The sequence below is a fragment of the Cucurbita pepo genome, chromosome 15 (genome assembly GCF_057944985.1).
Source record: "Cucurbita pepo subsp. pepo isolate OVF chromosome 15, ASM5794498v1, whole genome shotgun sequence".
NCBI lineage: Eukaryota > Viridiplantae > Streptophyta > Magnoliopsida > Cucurbitales > Cucurbitaceae > Cucurbita > Cucurbita pepo.
This window is the reverse complement of record NC_141812.1, coordinates 5,863,068-5,880,835: the sequence shown is the minus strand read 5'-3', so window position 1 is coordinate 5,880,835 and position 17,768 is coordinate 5,863,068. Positions and strand designations below refer to the sequence as shown.

The 17,768-nt window shown below is 34.6% G+C and overlaps 1 non-coding gene across 1 annotated transcript; it reads right to left on the bottom strand.

Annotated features, from left to right (window-relative positions):
- Positions 1-16,726: 16,726 nt before the first annotated feature.
- TRNAC-GCA (transfer RNA cysteine (anticodon GCA)) lies at positions 16,727-16,798 on the bottom strand. The gene has a single exon. It is a non-coding gene; the product is annotated as a tRNA-Cys (tRNA).
- Positions 16,799-17,768: the final 970 nt, after the last annotated feature.

The following is a 17,768-nucleotide window of genomic DNA, read 5'->3' as shown; positions in this document are numbered from 1 at the left end:
GCATCCATAGTGTCCCCAGAATAAGGTACTCAGCCTTATCCTTATACTATAGATCATTTTGACTATATACTTGAACTTGATCCACTCTTATGTCTCTACATATAGTTCAAGTAATCATACTATAGCCAGAGTGTTCTTAGTTTATTGGATTTAGATTAATGATCGTAAAGTTCACTTTATTCAATAACAATTTTTACTGAATAAACATCAATAATAACTTTATTGAAAATAGAATATATCTTTGTTTACAAACTATGAGTTTTAGGACATAAAACCCAACAATGGTGCCATGAAGACCATGAAGATGCTCATGGTCGTTTGAGAATGAAATTCTTGGTTGACTAGATCAGTCTCCAAGTTGGAGAATTGTTAGGTTATGGAGTCTGATGCTTATTTATAGCTTGGTCAACGGTTATTATCCGGTAAAGCTATATTTGGTAAAGCTATATCCGGTAAAGCTATATATGGTATATAGCTATATATAGTAGATGGTTAAATCGGGTAAAGCTATATATAGTAAATAACTATATATAGTAGATGGTTAAATCTGGTAAAGCTATATATAGTAAATTGAACTATATATATATCTCGTCCGGTAGAGCTTTGAGATGTAACTTTCTATTCTCTCTACTCTCTCTTGTTGTACATACCTGAAGCCATCAATAAAAAAAATCCTTTTAGCCAGAGTTCTTCTTGCAATTTTCTCTATCCTATTATTTGTGTTCATCTAGATCGAGCGTGTGTGTTGTTGTGCGATCCTAACATACATTCGTGTTTATAATGTATTTGGGCTTCTTTGAGCCCATTAATTTTTAATAGTATGACCCAGTCCAGACGGTTAGTAAATGGCACCGTTTACATCCGTGCAAATCAGACGAATTACCGCAATACTTTTTTACCATTTTCTCCTCCGTAAATAAAACGCAACTAGCAAACGTTCCCGTAAAGCTCTATATAAACCAAGAGCGGGAACTTGAAGGAGAGTTAAAGAAGGCGAAATTTGCGCGCGGCCTTTGAGTTTTCTCGACAAGAAATGCGACGAGTCAGTGGTTGGAATTTATCGGTGGCTCACGAATCACAAGCAATCAGGTATGTCGGATGGATAATCTTTCAGAAAACGAAACGATTCCTCTTTAATTGGTAATCGTGATCTCTTGGTTCCATAGTTTGTAATCACTATACGATTTTGATTCTTCGATGAGGAAATCAAATAGTCTCTTTAGTTGAATATCTTGAATGCTAGGTCTTATAGTTTCTTCAATGTCGTTTATTAGTCGACAAGGAATATAACTCACTAATATTGATAGTGATTGCTACGAGTATGATTCGTCGAGAGGAAACTAAATAGTTTATTAAATAAATGAATCGTTGATTTATCTTTCAGTAAATCAAAGGATTTCTTCTTTAATCGGTAATAAAAGTCGTAATCACCTAGGATTTTGATTCGTTGAGGAAATCAAATAGTTTCTACAATTAATTAAGAGTCACGAACGACAGGTCTTATGATTTCTTTACTGTACGATTTTGACTAGTCGACGAGAAAATCAAACAGTTCTCTAATATAATGATAGTGATTACTAGGTCTAGTAATTTCTTTGTTCTACGATCTTGATTAGTCAAGAGGAAAACAAATAATTTTTATTAAGTAAATGATAGTGACGATACGTCTCTTAGTTTGTAGTCATTGAAGAGTTTTGATTAATCAATGAGGAAATCATATTGTTTCTTTACTATTTTGATTAGTCGAGAGGAAAACAAATAGTTTTTATAAGTAAATGATAGTGATGATACCATCTTTCAGTTGAAGCCCAAATACATTATAAACACGAAGGTTAAATAATTAATTGATGTTCAGATGATATCAAACCTACCTTCAATTATTAACAATTCTCAGTATTCTGTCCACAGTGTAAGGTTGGGAATAACGATTTGAACGTCTTTTTTGGTTCACTCAAATTAGATATAAAACGGAGAAGTTTCCGTCAAAACAAGATACCCGACGTGATGATGTAGCGGCAAAATTGACATCATGGACCAATCATATTCAAAACAAGATAGTTGACGTGATGATGTGGTGACAAAATTGATGATGTGGTGACAAAATTGACGGACCAGCGGGCAAAATTGACATCATGGACCAATCGAAGTATGACATTTATAACTTTGGTAGAGTAACAAATGGTGGAATTTTCACTTACTATTTCAATGAAAACTAGTTTTCTTCAATTTTAAAATTATTTAAATTACATTTATAATATTTAAATTAGAATTATAAAACTTTCTAATTACTTTGTAACCCACGTGTTTTTCATTAATATTTTTTTTATTATATTATTACATACTTGGCTCATTATTGGCGAGATAATGGTATTTAAATATATATATATATACTTAAATGAAACATGTGGTCTATAATTTTTACGATAAATTTAAAAATAAATAAATATTATTTTTCGTGTTTCACGTTTTATTGGTCCGTATCAATTTCTATTTTTACAACTTCCTCCCTATTTAAACTCATCACCTCTTCATATTTTTCAGAACAAACACATACAACATAGAACATAATACACAATTTCCATAGTTTTCTCAACTTCATCACTATTTAAACTCATCACCTCTTCATATTTTTCAGAACACAACACACACAACATAAAACACAATACACAATGTCCATAGTTTTCTCGATCTAAAATTTTTGTTTAAAAGCCTCATTCTATTTCTCTCATCACCTCTTCATATTTTTCAGAACACAACACACAACATAGAACACAATACACAATTTTCATAGTTTTCTCGATCTAAATTTTTTGTTTAAAAGCCTCATTTTATTTTGTTTAAAAGCCTCATTTTATTTCTCTCATCACCTCTTCATATTTTTCACAACACAACACACACAACATAGAACACAATACACAATTTCCATAGTTTTCTCGATCTAAAATTTTTGTTTAAAAGACTCCATTGTTGCTCTCTCAAAAGCTTCCAATTCTATTTCTTGTTTATCTTATTCTTGAGAGAGATATCTATTGTATTGTGAGAAAATTGTAAATTTATTACTTGAGAGAGTTGTGGTCTTGCTCTCTCCAAAGCTTCCAATTTTATTTCTCTCATCACCTCTTCATATTTTTCACAACACAACACACACAACATAGAATACAATACACAATTTCCATAGTTTTCTCGATCTAAAATTTTTGTTTAAAAGCCTCCATTGTTGCTCTCTCCAAAGCTTCCAATTCTATTTCTTGTGTATTTTATTCTTGAGAGAGATTGAGAGAGATTGAGAGAGATGCTTCCAATTCTGTTTCTCTCATCACCTCTTCATATTTTTCAGAACACAACACATACAATATAGAACACAATACACAATTTCCATAGTTTTATCGATCTAAAATTTTTGTTTAGAAGCCTCCATTGTTGCTCTCTCCAAAGCTTCCAATTCTATTTCTCTCATCACCTCTTCATATTTTTTAGAACACAATACACAATTTTCATAGTTTTCTCGATCTAAAATTTTTGTTTAAAAGCCTCATTCTATTTCTCTCATCACCTCTTCATATTTTTCAGAACACAACACATACAACATAGAACACAATACACAATTTTCATAGTTTTCTGGATCTAAATTTTTTGTTTAAAAGCCTCTATTGTTGCTCTCTCCAAAGCTTCCAATTCTATTTCTTCTTTATCTTATTCTTGAGAGAGATGGAGAGAGATGTCTATTGTATTGCGAAAAAATTGTAAATCTATTACTTCAAAGAGTTGTGGTGTGTTTCGATCTAAAATTTTTGTTTAAAAGCCTCCATTGTTGCTCTCTCCAAAGCTTCCAATTCTATTTCTTGTTTATCTTATTCTTGAGAGAGATCTATTGTATTGTGAGAAAATTGTAAATCTATTACTTCAGAGAGTTGTGGTGTGTTTCTATAAGATTTCAGACAGTTGTACCGGTTTGATCTTGAGCCGTGGAAACGATTGAGTTTGCTCTTGAACTCGTAAAAAGAACGGTATACCGGTTTGATCCTGAGCCGTTGAAAGGATTGAGTTTGCTCTTGCACTCGTAAAAGGAGCTGTGTAGCGGTTCGGCCCGGGCTCTGATCCGAGGAAAGAGTCAGAAAGTTTTATTTAAATTCCCAAGGGGCGCTTGGGTAGTGGAGTATGTCGAGTTTGACCGAAAAACTATAAAACTAAGGTGTTATATTTTCTAACCCTTTTCCTATTTAAATTCCTTTTTCTATTTAAATTCAAAATTATTGTTAATTTTTATGGCATGGTGTCAAGTTTTATTGTTATTAAAAAAAAAAAAAATTATTGTTGAAACCCTGTTCACCCCTTCTAGGGTTGTCAGATCCATCCAACAAGCTCTCCATACAAACTAAATTAAATAGAGGAATTTGCATCTCAATCCTGTAAAATTGATGGAATGAGAAAAGAGAATAAGGAAATAGAAAGTTATCCTGTTTTGTTGTCGTTCTGGAAGTTCCCTTCCCTTGAGCTCTCACGTCCACCTCTTTGCCCTAATCAATCCTTGTTGGTCTCCTTTTCCTTCTGCTGTCAACAGTTGCTGGGTTAGAATTTTCTTCTTCTTCTCTGGTTTCACAGCAGCGAAGGCTGCTACTGTCTAATCCGATTTCTCTCCCCAAGTGTGGCCCCTCCGTTGCTGCTGTCTAATCCGATTTCTCTCCCCCAAGTGTGGCCCCTCCCTATTTTAGGTATCATTTTCCTTTTATAATGCTTGTTTCTTCTAATTTAGGGCTGAGAAAGGATAAAATTGTCCACCTACGATGTTTCTAATTTGGTAGCCAATGATCCACATGGACTGCTGATGTGGATTAAAATTTCCAGGTCATCCCCGAAAAGTTTACTTTCCGGATTGCTTCAGCATCAAGGTCTGCAATTTATTTCCAGATTTGCTGATTGCTTCAGCATCAAGGTCTGCAATTTATTTCTAGATTTGCAAGCAGTGTTGTTTCCAGATTTGCTATAGCATCATGGTTTCAGCATAAATGTTCTAGAATTTTACCAAATAGCTCAATTAAGCGTACAATTAAGCTCGATTTATGGAAATTAATCTTCTTTTCATATTAAACCACAACTGGCTATTTCATGCATACTAATTAGAATAAATGGAGCAATTAATAAGAAAATGGTGAGTATAAGTGCAAAATTAACTGTAAAAAGACTTGATATAACTCTACTTTTGGAGAGTTATCAAAAAACGAAAAAAAAAAAAAAAAAAAAAAGAAGAAAAAGAAACAAGGTTGAAAATTACCAAAAGAAGAGACGAGGAGCAATATCATCGCAATAATGAAAGCAAAGTTGAGACTAAGTTTGTTTGCGATTATGTTGTATTGTAAATGGTTTGATGGGATCAGATGAGTTTCATTGTTGTCCATCCCATTGTATAATCTTTTGGACAATATTCAATTAATTTGCTAATATGAATTTTAGAAATACAACATTAAATGGGATGTTATGAATTTCATACACTAAGATTACCATTTACAAACTTAGTGTAAAGACCACAAAAGGGATGCAAGTAATGAATTGGGATCAAGTTTTTATTTCTTCCAAAGGATGGAAAGAATTAAAAATATATATATATATCATTTTAATCTCACCCCTAAGAAATATTTTTCGGCTTGACCAGTTACAACAGCCCAAGTCCACCGCTAATAGATATTGTCTGCTTTGATCTGTTACAATAGTCCAAGATTACTGTTAACAAAAATTGTATTCTTTGATATGTTACAACCGTCCAAGCCCACCGCTAAAAAATATTGTCCGTTTTGAGCCGTTACATATTGCTCTCAACCTCACGGTTTTAAAACGTGACTGCTTGGGAGAAGTTTCAACGACATTATAAGGAATGTTTCGTTCCCCTCTCCAACCGATGTGAGATCCCACAGTTACATTTTTATTATACTTCGAAGTTTAGTTTCCATTTGGTTATTGGTTCGAATATTTTACATTTTACTCCTAGTTGTCAGTAGTGCTCAGTTTGGTCTTTAGCATTATCTTTTGGTTAATTAATTTAAAATAATTATGATGCTGATCCATTTTGTATCATATCGAAGAGATTCCTAGGTTCGGGCAGAAGAAGCAATGTCACTCGATCACTATCAAACTGACTGCAATCTTTTTTGTCCGTGAGGATCCCAATCCAAACAGAGCGCCTTCTACTTCTAATAGGTCATGAACTAGATCAGAATCGTTCTCAACGAGTCCATAAGAAGTGTTCCCATTTTATTCATCGGGTCCGGATAGAGACCAAAGGACTTGAACGATCGATCTAGCAGAACAACTCAAAAATAAAAAAGTATCGTTAATTTCTTCATAAATTTTTTTAAAATTTATTTAATTCTTTTAAACATTTATAGATATTATCCTTTTACAAACCAAAACATCCTAATAGTAAAAATTCATGGATGAAAATGTAAATTATGTGTAACGTCTCTAATTTTAAGGTATGCAATATACATATTAGGAGAGTTTTCAAATGTTTTCATTAAACCTTGGAGCCTTTATAGAAATATTTCAAATCTTTACTTGACAATAAAATTTAAATTAATAATTATGAATCATGTTTTTAACAGAAAAAATGTTAGGAAGAGAATGACTATTTAAAAAAACACCATAAGTGACCCTATTGTTAAGATAAAAAAGTATACACATGTAAGTCTTTCAATTTCTAATGGGACCTAAAATCATATTCTGGTTTTAGGCTTATTTAAGACAAGGTCGTAGTACCGGACTGGTGAGGAAGGTGAAAACATCAACCATGTGATGACTCCAGTATTTTTGTGTATTAAAATGCATCTACTTCAATTTGTTTTATGTTTTCGGGTATAGACAAGGTCGTGGCACGCTAGAGGGACGAGGAGATTGAACTGATTCTGATCTTTTAATAACTTTCATAGTATTGTAATTTTTTGTTTAATGAATTGTGCTCATCTTATAGAGTGAAAAGTCAAAATTAAGTTGTAGTCTTGTTGTTCGTTGTTCGTTGTTCGCTGCCACCACAGATTCCTTTCTCTCCCGCACATAATCCCACACTAAAAGAGAGAGCATAGAGCTTTGACGGGTCCTACTAACACAAAGTAAGGACTTGAGCATGAAGTGGCTAATCAAGAATGCTCATAACATCCTTATTCATTGTTTCTAGTTGAAAGATTTGGATTTTCGGCAACAAAGACATTTGCCTGTAAGATATATGACAACTAAAGTATAACTACTCAAGCCCTCCACTAATAGATATTGTCCGCTTTGGCTTGATATGTATCGTCGTCAGCCTCATGGTTTTAAAATGTGTCTATTAGGAAGAGGTTTCCACACCCTTGTAAGGAATGTTTCGTTCCCCTCTCTAACCAATGTGGGATCTCACAATCCACCCCTTTGAGGGCCTAACGTCCTCGCTAACACACCGCCCGGTGTTTGGCTCTAATACCATTTGTAACAGCCAAGCCCAACTTTGTCTGCTTTGGGCCATTACAAATGGTACGAAAGCCAGTCACCAGACGACGCAAAGACTAGTCGGAGTAAGGCTAGACCCTCTCCATAGTAGATGCGTCATAAAACCTTGAGGCTGACGACGATACATAACGGCCCTATAAAACGTTCTATAAAACGACGCAATTCACGCATCTACCTCAATCGCTCATCCACAATAATCATACTCGAACTCATAAGTCATAAATGAAAAGTAATTTTTCAATTTAATCTAATATATAATATTGAAATACATGGTTTTATCACAGTCTTATTCATTTGTGTAAAGCATATTGCAATAAAAATAATGGTATTTATTGAATCGTTGTTGAGAGCCACTTCTTAGTTTTGAGTGGTATTACGGATGTTGTCACGGTGGAAGCTGAAGTGCGGCGACGGGCTCTTAGGTACGCAAAAACACAGCCCAAATTTGCACTCACAAACCTTAGGATTAAAGCAATCTTGGACAGTGTTGCACGTAATATGAATATGACTTCCTTGTATTCCCAATGGTTTGCTTGTCACTGTTCATCAAACAAAGTAATACCTCAAATTAATATCCAAATCAATCTAATGACTCAAAAAATTCGATCAACCCAACCCAACCTGTGCGGTTCGAGTTAGGTTATGAACTTATTTGGATTGAATTCAAATAACTGAAAACTTTTATGATTGAGTTGGTTTAAGGGTTCTCCCGAAACTAGATGGATTGACCGAACCAATCTGGTTCGAGTTCAGTTATGAACTTATTTGGACTAGATTCAAATAACTGAAAACTTTTATGAGTGAGGTTGTTTATGAGTTCCAAAACTAGATTGAACCAAAACAATCTAAATTGATTGTTAATTTTAAAATATACATTTTTGTGTACAATAAAATTATATATACGTATTTATTTTATTTCATAATTATTTATTTTCTACCGATTTGGTAAAAGTGTTTATATATACGTATTTATTTTATTTCATAATTATTTATTTTCTACAACAGGTGGGAAAAGTAATTTTTCAAAACATATGTTGAATTGAGTTCTACTAGTTAGTTCTTTGGTAACCCTAAAACTTATTAGTTTGAATCTTTGTACAATCAAACTTACGTTTAATTTTAAGATATACATGTTTGCTCACAAAATTGAATTGCAAATGGTAACCAAACGTATTAAAATAAATATACATATATTTTACAAACTAATTTTTATTTTTTTCAAAATAAAAAAAAAAATTGAATAAATAATTCGAACTACCTGAACCAACTATCTATCCCAAAAAATTTATGGTCGAGTTGGGTTGAGTTGGATTCATTATATAACAAGGGTTGTTTATGCTGAAAAATTTATAATGCAAATAATTGGGTTCGGTCTAGAAAATCTCATAATCTGACCTGACCCGACTCAACCCTCAAACACTTGTAAATTTTTTAATAACTACAAGATACCTGTATCGAAGACGGTGAAGAACAAGATGATTGCACCTAGGAAAGCGAACTTATAGAAATGTTCTTGTCCATGACTAAGGGATTTTAGAGCTTTTTGGGGGCTGATAATTCTACCCAAACTCTTATATAATTGAGAATATTTACTCCTTTCCAAATTAGGTAATATGAAACCAAAATATGGTATGATAACTAAAATGGGAAGATTAAAAAAAAAAAAAAAAAAAAACTAATGTACAAATCAACCAATGAATTTATTTAAGGTAGTCACTGTATAAATATCATTAACATTGAATGCGGAAATATTTTATTTAAACTTTCATAAGACGACATCTTCATTTTAAGATACAACCATGTTCTTACGTGTTTTGAAAACACTTTTAAAAACGACACAACAAAAGAATAAATAAAATAAATAAACGTTTAAATTAAAAGCATCATATTCTAGCCTAAGTCTAAGAAAATAATACAACTACCCTATGCATATGGCATGGTCTCGAATTACAATGTCGTCGTCAGTCGTACAGAAATGTCTTGTCTTAACTTGAAATAGAGGTAACACGTGGCTTGAGTATTTTGAGAAATACTCAGGAAATGACCCCACTATTGGGATTAAATGCAATAAACATGCGAATGCAATGACGGGACCTATAATATCAGTCTTTTTTCCCACGATACTATATTAATGGGCAGCTTAGATGTGTGTCATATACTCTACACACAGTCCATACGTGCAAGTACAAGCTCATTAGATAGTTTGTACACCGCTGGACCCCTTTTCTTGTCGGACAAGCCTACTCTGGTAGCTCCTTATGCTGGACACCCATTAGAATTAGTAACCGTAATGGCAGCATTATCTAAAACATAATAATACTTCATCTGTCTAGTGGTGTATGTGTCCGTACCCTTGTGATGGAATAGGGGTATCCCCCAATGCATGAGCATAATGCATGAAGTCTCGATTAGGGTCGAGAAATGCACACATGCAAATATGAGTTCGTGTCTAGTGGCATAAAACATCATGTCTTGGCTTTGTCTCTAATTTCATTTTTTTGGTGGATTTGGATGCATTGTACTTTTCTACACACTGCCCACACACATGCTCCCCGCTTGGGTTCTAGATGCTCTATTTTATTTTATTTTTTCTATTGAGGAACCTAAACCAAAGCTTGAGAGATAGTCATAAATATAATAATGAGGGATGTATATGCTCTCTATAAGAGAGGAGCAAAGATGTTCCCCAAACCGACTAGATTCCATAAGGGAATTGAACGTTATGTCCATGATAGATCTCGCTTGAACTGTCTCATCATAATATAATAATTATAATTGTAATCATAATATAAATAATTATGACAATGATTTTTATATAACTCTCTTTCTCTCTCTTTCTCTCTTTCTTGTTCTTCAAAATTGAGCATTTTCTAAACCATTGTTACTATATCACACTACTCATCTTTTTAAATATAAACTAACTGCACACTCGAGACGAGAGTGTGCATGAACTATGGAGCTATAGAGTTCGAGATAGAGTCGAGTCTCGATTTTTGACTCATGATGTCTTTGCCATGTATGATTCTTTATGGTATGTTGTTATGAATAATTTGTTGCATTAAATAGCTTCATGTGGAATGAGCATGTCAGTGTATCTTGTATTCGTATGATATACTATGACCCTTCGGCTCCCTATTTCTTCTATCACTGTAAACTCGGAGAAGGTGAAGGAGCTCTGGCAACTCGACCAAGAGGGAGAGGAGCGAAACCTTGAGAGGCACACGAACTAAACAAAAATATCGTTTATTTATTATGAGAATCTAAATACAGGTCACATCGATCAAGTTCTTTATGATCATCTTTATTATATTGATTAGTTGTTTTGAGGCACTTCTTTGATCTCCTTGTTGTCTTCTAAATGAATGTTCTTACTCATCTTGTGAGAGTTGGAGTTGAAGTTGAAGGGATGCTTCTTGCCATGACAAAAGCAGATGTTTAATTTACAATCACAAAACACATTATCCCTACAATCATCTACAGTCCTACATGAAATATCTGAAATACCTTTAAGATAGTTGCCTTTTGTGCCTAATGGTTTGGTTGTACCTGCATACGTAAATAATTTTCAATCAAATTTGAGCCATCTAGTCACGTATAATCAAAGAGTACTAAATTTCAGCTCGATGTCTAGGATTGTTAGCATTTGAAGGCTCCGACATTCTCCTGCAACATGCTCACGTTACCTAGTCCTCGGTTCTAAGAGGGAAGATAGTCCCGACATACCAACATGTTTTGTTCTCACTAACATACTGAGAAGTCATCCAACATAATGAAAATTACGCTTAATTTTTTAGGTCATGTGATTGAGCCATTGAAATGAAATTTACACGTTGTTTGTAGACTAGGAGAGGTGTCGCCTAATACCGTTTATAACACCACATGCATAGGATTCATATAAGGATTCATAATCTGAAGTCGATACTTGATGGCACCGACATTCCTATGCAACCCTAGCGACATGGTCAAGTTACTGACACCTAGTTTCTAAGAGGCGAAGAATATCACCAAAGACTCACATGGGTCATTTCGACATGATTTGATCTCAATCATATGCTTCTTAGGAAATTTTCTAGGAGGATACCCAAAAACAATTGCTTCCTGAAAAACACACTTAATTTTAAAGTTCCTACACATTGAAACTCTTTATATATATATATATATATATATATATATAATTTATAATGCCTCGCGCCGAAGATTTAGATCAAGATTCGAAATTCAGATTCAACATCTGATGGCCTCGACATTCCACTCTGACAAGATCACATTACTTACTCCTTGTTTCTAAGAGTGAAAACTATTGCCACAGATCAACACGAATCATTTCAACATATTATATCCTCACTCAACATATAATTAATCCATGAAAAACACACATAAAGTTATATATACAATTCGTAATATCTATACATACAATTATTTTATCAACATTTCCCTCAATATTATCATAAAATTGAAATATAGGCTTTTAAAATGAAGAACAACAAAACAGAAGAAAAATAAATGAGATTAAAAGTTACCGAAAGAAGAGACGAGGAACAATATCATCGCAACAACAAAAGCCAAGTTGAGACTAAGTTTGTTTGCTATTATGTTGTATTGTAAAATGGTTTGATGGGGTGATGTGAGTTTCATTGTTGTCCATCCGATTATGGGACATTCAATTACTTTACTAATATTTGATTTTAGAAATACAACATTAAATGGGATGTTATTTATTTAATACAAGAAGAAATATTATGATGAACAAAATTAACCTACAAGATCACAAAAGGGATGCATGTAATGAATTGGGATCATTTTAATCATTTGAAAAAAAAAGATATATCATTTTAATAACTACAACATATTTTAAACCTGTATCGATCACGGCGAAGAACAAGATGATTGCAGCTAGGAAAGCAAACTTGATAGAAATGTTCTTGTCCATGACTTTGGAAGGGATTTTAGAGATTTTTGGGTGATGATAATTTTGTGTCTTCAATTTTGTACCCAAAACTTTTATATAATTGAGGAATATTTGCTAAATTAGGTAATATGAAACCAAAATATGGTATGATAACCCAAATGGGAATAACTAAAAAGACTAACCTACAATAATCAACCAATGAATTTTTCAAAATTTGATGGTAATGATCCTATATTTTGGATGTGATTCAAATAGAAATACTTTTGACCTCTAAACAAATATTTCAAACCTTTATTTTTAATGGTAGAATGAATATTGAAAAATACTCCGGAGGTGACCCCATAGTGACTCTTGTAAAACGAAATTAAAAGAGAGAAAAATATAATAAATGTTGGATTTAGCACAAAAGATTTCGTTCTATAGCCTCCATAGGAGAAACCAACAACCGTTTATATGTCCTTTTCATTACTGTAATTATTTTTTTTTAATGATAGAATGAATATTGAAAAATACTCAAGAAGTGACCCCACTATTAAGGTCGGAAAACGCACGTATGCAAATATGATTTTGTGTCTTGTGGATTAAAACATCATGTTTTCGCTTTGGCTCTAATTTCATTTATCGGTTGATTTGGATGCATTGTACTTTTCTACACACTCCCCACACGCATGCTCTCCGCTTGGGTTCTAGATGCTCTACTTTATTTTTGTATTGAGGATAAACCTAAACCATAACTCGAGAGATAGTTGTCCATATAATAATGAGGGATGTATAAATTCTCAAGAAGAGAGGAGCAGAGATGATCCCCAGACCAACTAGATTCCATAAGGGAATTGAAAGTTGGGTCTACGGTAGATCTCACCTAAACCGTCTCATCATAATATAATAATCGCAATCATAATATAAATAATTATAACAATAATTTTTAGATTACTCTCTTTCTTCTCCTTCAAAATTGAGCATTTTCTAAACATTGTTACTATATCACACTACTCATCTTTTAAAATATAAACTAACTGCACACCCGAGACGAGAGTGTGCATGAACTATGGAGCTATAGAGTTCGAGATAGATTCGAGTCTCGATTTTTGACTCATGATGTCTTCGTCATGTATATGATTCTTTATGGTATGTTGTTATGAATAATTTGTTGCATTAAATAGCTTCATGTGGAACGAGCATGTCAGTGTATCTTGTATTTGTATGATATACTATGACCCGAAACCTTAAGAGGCACACGAACTAAACAAAAATATCGTTTATTTATTATGAGAATCTAAATACGGGGTCACATCGATCAAGTTCTTTCCGATCATCTTCATTATATTGATTAGTTGTTGAGAGGCACTTCTTTGATCTCCTTGTTGTCTTCTAAATGAATGTTCTTACTCATCTTGTGAGACTTGGAGTTGAAGTTGAAGGGATGCTTCTTGCCATGACAGAAGCAGATGTTTAATTTACAATCACAAAAAACATTATCCCTGCAATCATCTGAAGTCCTGTATGAAATACCTTAAAGATAGCTTCCTTTTGTGCCTAATGGTTTGCTTGTACCTGCATACATAAACAATTTCCAATCAAATTTGAGTAATCTAGTCACGTGTTGTAACACCCTAAAAGTGAAGGAAAGCCACCTATGCATGACCCAAAAGATCCCAGGAAAGAAATTATGAGAATTAAGCAAGGAAATGAGACTTAGTAAGTCATTTTTATACCCTAAGGAGTAATCTTAAGGACTTAAGACCTTTGGAGAAGGATTGGAATGAAAGCATAAGCGAAAGGGACGAAAATGTCATTTTTCCAATATCAAGGATCTTGCGAGATTTTTAATTCCTTATCTAGAAGGAATTTCAAGATGTTCAAGACCGGAGAAATGACCAACAAGAGATGAAGAATTTTTAGGAAAATTATGGATTTTTCGAGAAAATAATAATAAAATATTCGAAAAGTGGCAAATTACCAAAATACCCTTGAAGTTAAGGATAATTACGGATTTACCATTCTGCTAAAAAATCAGAACCTTCACAGTGCCTTCTGCACAAAATCCTTCGAATGTCGAGTCTCAGCCGTTGGATCTCCTCCAAACTTGTATATATTCTAGAAAACTCACGGATCGTCACATCCAACGGCTAGGATTCAAAACCTTCTCTCCTGGCTCCTTCACTCCTACACCTACCTATTTCTTCTTTCTCCGGAACCTATCCCTTACAGTTCAATCCGGAATAGGAAGTCAGTCAAGCCGAAAGCAAGAAACCTGAACCGATCCTGTCCTTTACAGTCTTCTGCCGCTTCGCGCCTCCTCTCATCTTGCAATTCCATTTCCTTTGCATTTCCTTCCCTTCCGGAACAGTAAACGAAGAGAAGAAAGAGCTGCGAATGAACAATTCGCTTCGCTCCTTATACTCTATATATGCCGCCCTGAGCTACTTCCTTCACTCATTCGACCTCTTGGTCTCACAGCTTCGCTCCTACACCTGTCCCTTCACTGTAAACTAAGCATATGAAATGAATGGACTCTGCCTTCACCTTTAATGAGACTGAACAGGAAGGCAAGACTCAACAAGAATGATCCTTGCACTCCGGAACAGGAACAAAGAAAGAAGGGAGACAAGACAAAGACTCCTGATCCTCCTTCTCCTACTGATGGAACTCCGGAACCGATATGATATGCCCTTCGCTACTGAACCTGACGAGTTTTAGAATCAATGAATTAGCTTAGCAGCTTTACGGGGGAGTCAAATCAAAGAAAAGAGATGAATGAGACCCGAAACCCTTTCCCTTCACTTTCCAGTCAAGTAAAGAAAAGAAGAATCAACCGAAACTAACCCTTTTCCTTACAGTTCTTGAATCAAAGGAAAGAAAGCAGCTTAGAGTTAGAGTTTACCTTTCTCAAAGAAAAGAAGGAAGGAACCTTCCCTGGAACCTATTTCCCTTATGAATGACGGAAGGAAAGAAGAAGGGACCTTTTCCATTGTAGCCAATATCTTAGAGGAATTCCGACAACTTCCGCGGAAAAAGAGGCATTCACCTATTACAGCAGAGATAGTGAGATTTTCTTTTCTTTACCGCTCTCCGTCTTAGTAGAGTAGAAAGACACAGTATTTGGGATAGAAAGAAAACAACAATAAATAATTGAAATAAATCCACGCTTCTCTTCTTGGAGGTGCAATTTTCAAATACAAAAATAATGCTTGATGTCGCCCCCATTAATGTAACCTCAGATCCTTTCATTGTCGATTCTAGTATCGAGCGAAAGGTGTAACCTATGGATTAAGTCAACCCTACTCCACTAGTCAAAATAGGTAGCAAGTAGAGGGGAAGAAGCACTACACCTAGGAATCAACAAGACGAAAACTTTGTTAGAAATTCATTCTCCTACTTATCAGGATCGGAACTAAGATAGAAAAATGGTTGGGACAAGATCCATCTCCTTTGTATTTTGGATACCTAACCAGCAGCGAAGACTGTGACAGTTACTAATTACTGGAAATTGAGAGGAGAGGCGTTGAGGACAAAGAAATTGTTAGAGTTACCATTTTGCTTTTGATCTAGTAACAAACAACATGCTTGATGTTAAGATACGAAAGATAAGATCTTTTACAGGAAGGTTGGCTAGAGATTTTGTGTAAGTAGAAAGAAAAGAGGCGGGGCGGAGAACCTCTTGGAAGTCTCAAAGGAGTGTTAGTCCCATACCATCTAGGTAGGAATAATAAGACCTAGCCTTTATTTTGTTGTCCTGAATTACATGAAAAAATGAGTGTATAAAAAGAGTCAATCAACATGGACCCTAACTATTATTCCTTTCTCATTTGAGATAATCTTTACTCTCTCCCCCTGCCCCCCTATTCATAGAGACAATCAGGAGATGGGATGAGCTATTACATGCTAGAGCTTATCGAAAAGAAGGAAGTTGTGTGTTCCTTTCCTTTAAGATTGATTCTAATAACAAAAAGAGCCAATGACTGCTCGAGCACTCAGATACTTTCATGAGTCCATATATAAAGTATCTTCCTCCTTTCTGTAACTCAAAATGAAATGAGATTCCCTACCCCCTAATTCAAGACCCAATCAGTCCCCATTCGGAGTCGAGGGGTTATCATATCCAGATTGAACGATGTTGCATGACATTACTCTACTAACACTGAATTCTTGAAACGAAACCTAGACGCAAGGATGTGCATAGCATTTTACCGAACCCCTAAGGATGCTTAGAATCAAGCAAATCGAAAGAGGCTTGCTTTGTTTTGTTTTGTCTTCTCTCTCCTTCTCCTGTAAACAAATGCTAAAGATAAGGTTATATCAGCAAAATAGCGGAAAGTCTTTCCATTCTTTTGTTTGTTGATGAGGCGACACCCGGATTTGAACTGGGGAAAAGGGGATTTGCAGTCCCCCGCCTTACCGCTCGGCCATGCCGCCAAAAGACTACTAAATCTTGGATTGGCCCTATCTCTTCGATTGATAGTATCTTCCACAATATTGAAACCTAAAAACGGAACTTGACTTTTTCTATTGCCAAAAGGATTTTCAGTCACAAAAGCTAAAATGAAGGAGACAGACAAATGGGAACCGTTCACTTTCACTATTGACTGTGCTGTTCATTCCTAAATGATTCTTGGATTCAAAGGGAAGGAAAATTAGGTAGGGTTCCCTAATGATATCAGAAAACAATCCCCGATACATAACTAATCATTACTAATCCATCCGTATTGATTCGTTTCCATAACCATAAAAGAGAATTCTTAATGAAAATGAGAATAGCGATTATTAGTGTAACCATCAGAGCATAAATTCTGATTATTACAATTAGCTAAATCGGGTATCTTAATAAGATGCCTTATAGGAAATGTTCAGAATGCCATTTTGAGAATCCTTTTTCTATTATAAATGGGAAATCAACAAAATGCTTAGTTGGGGGTGGAAATGAGAGAATGTCGACAATGCCTGACTGGGTTTAATCAGATAGATACAATTTGAAGTTCAGTTGTAGGTTCATTGATCATGGCTTAACGGAAGAACTTTCTAAGTTGCCCAAAATGGAATTTCCATTATTTGCAGAAACATAGAAATTGTTAGAACCATTGATAAAAGAAAGAGATGCTGGCTACTCATCCATCACTCACATATTCCTCTGAATTATACGTATCCGCAGGATGAATTTGGAAAACCCGGAGGGAGAGGCAAGAACAAACCATTTTGATTGGAAACATTCCTCTAATTCATTCATTCCCTGGGAACTTTTATAGTCAGACTATACAGAATCGGGATCAGTCACATATTGCAAAGCCACGCCGGTATCTATTGCCGGGCAGAATTGGACCATAACGGAATTTCAGTCTATACCCACCACACCATAATATCTGATTGGGGAGGATAGAATGAGAGAGTG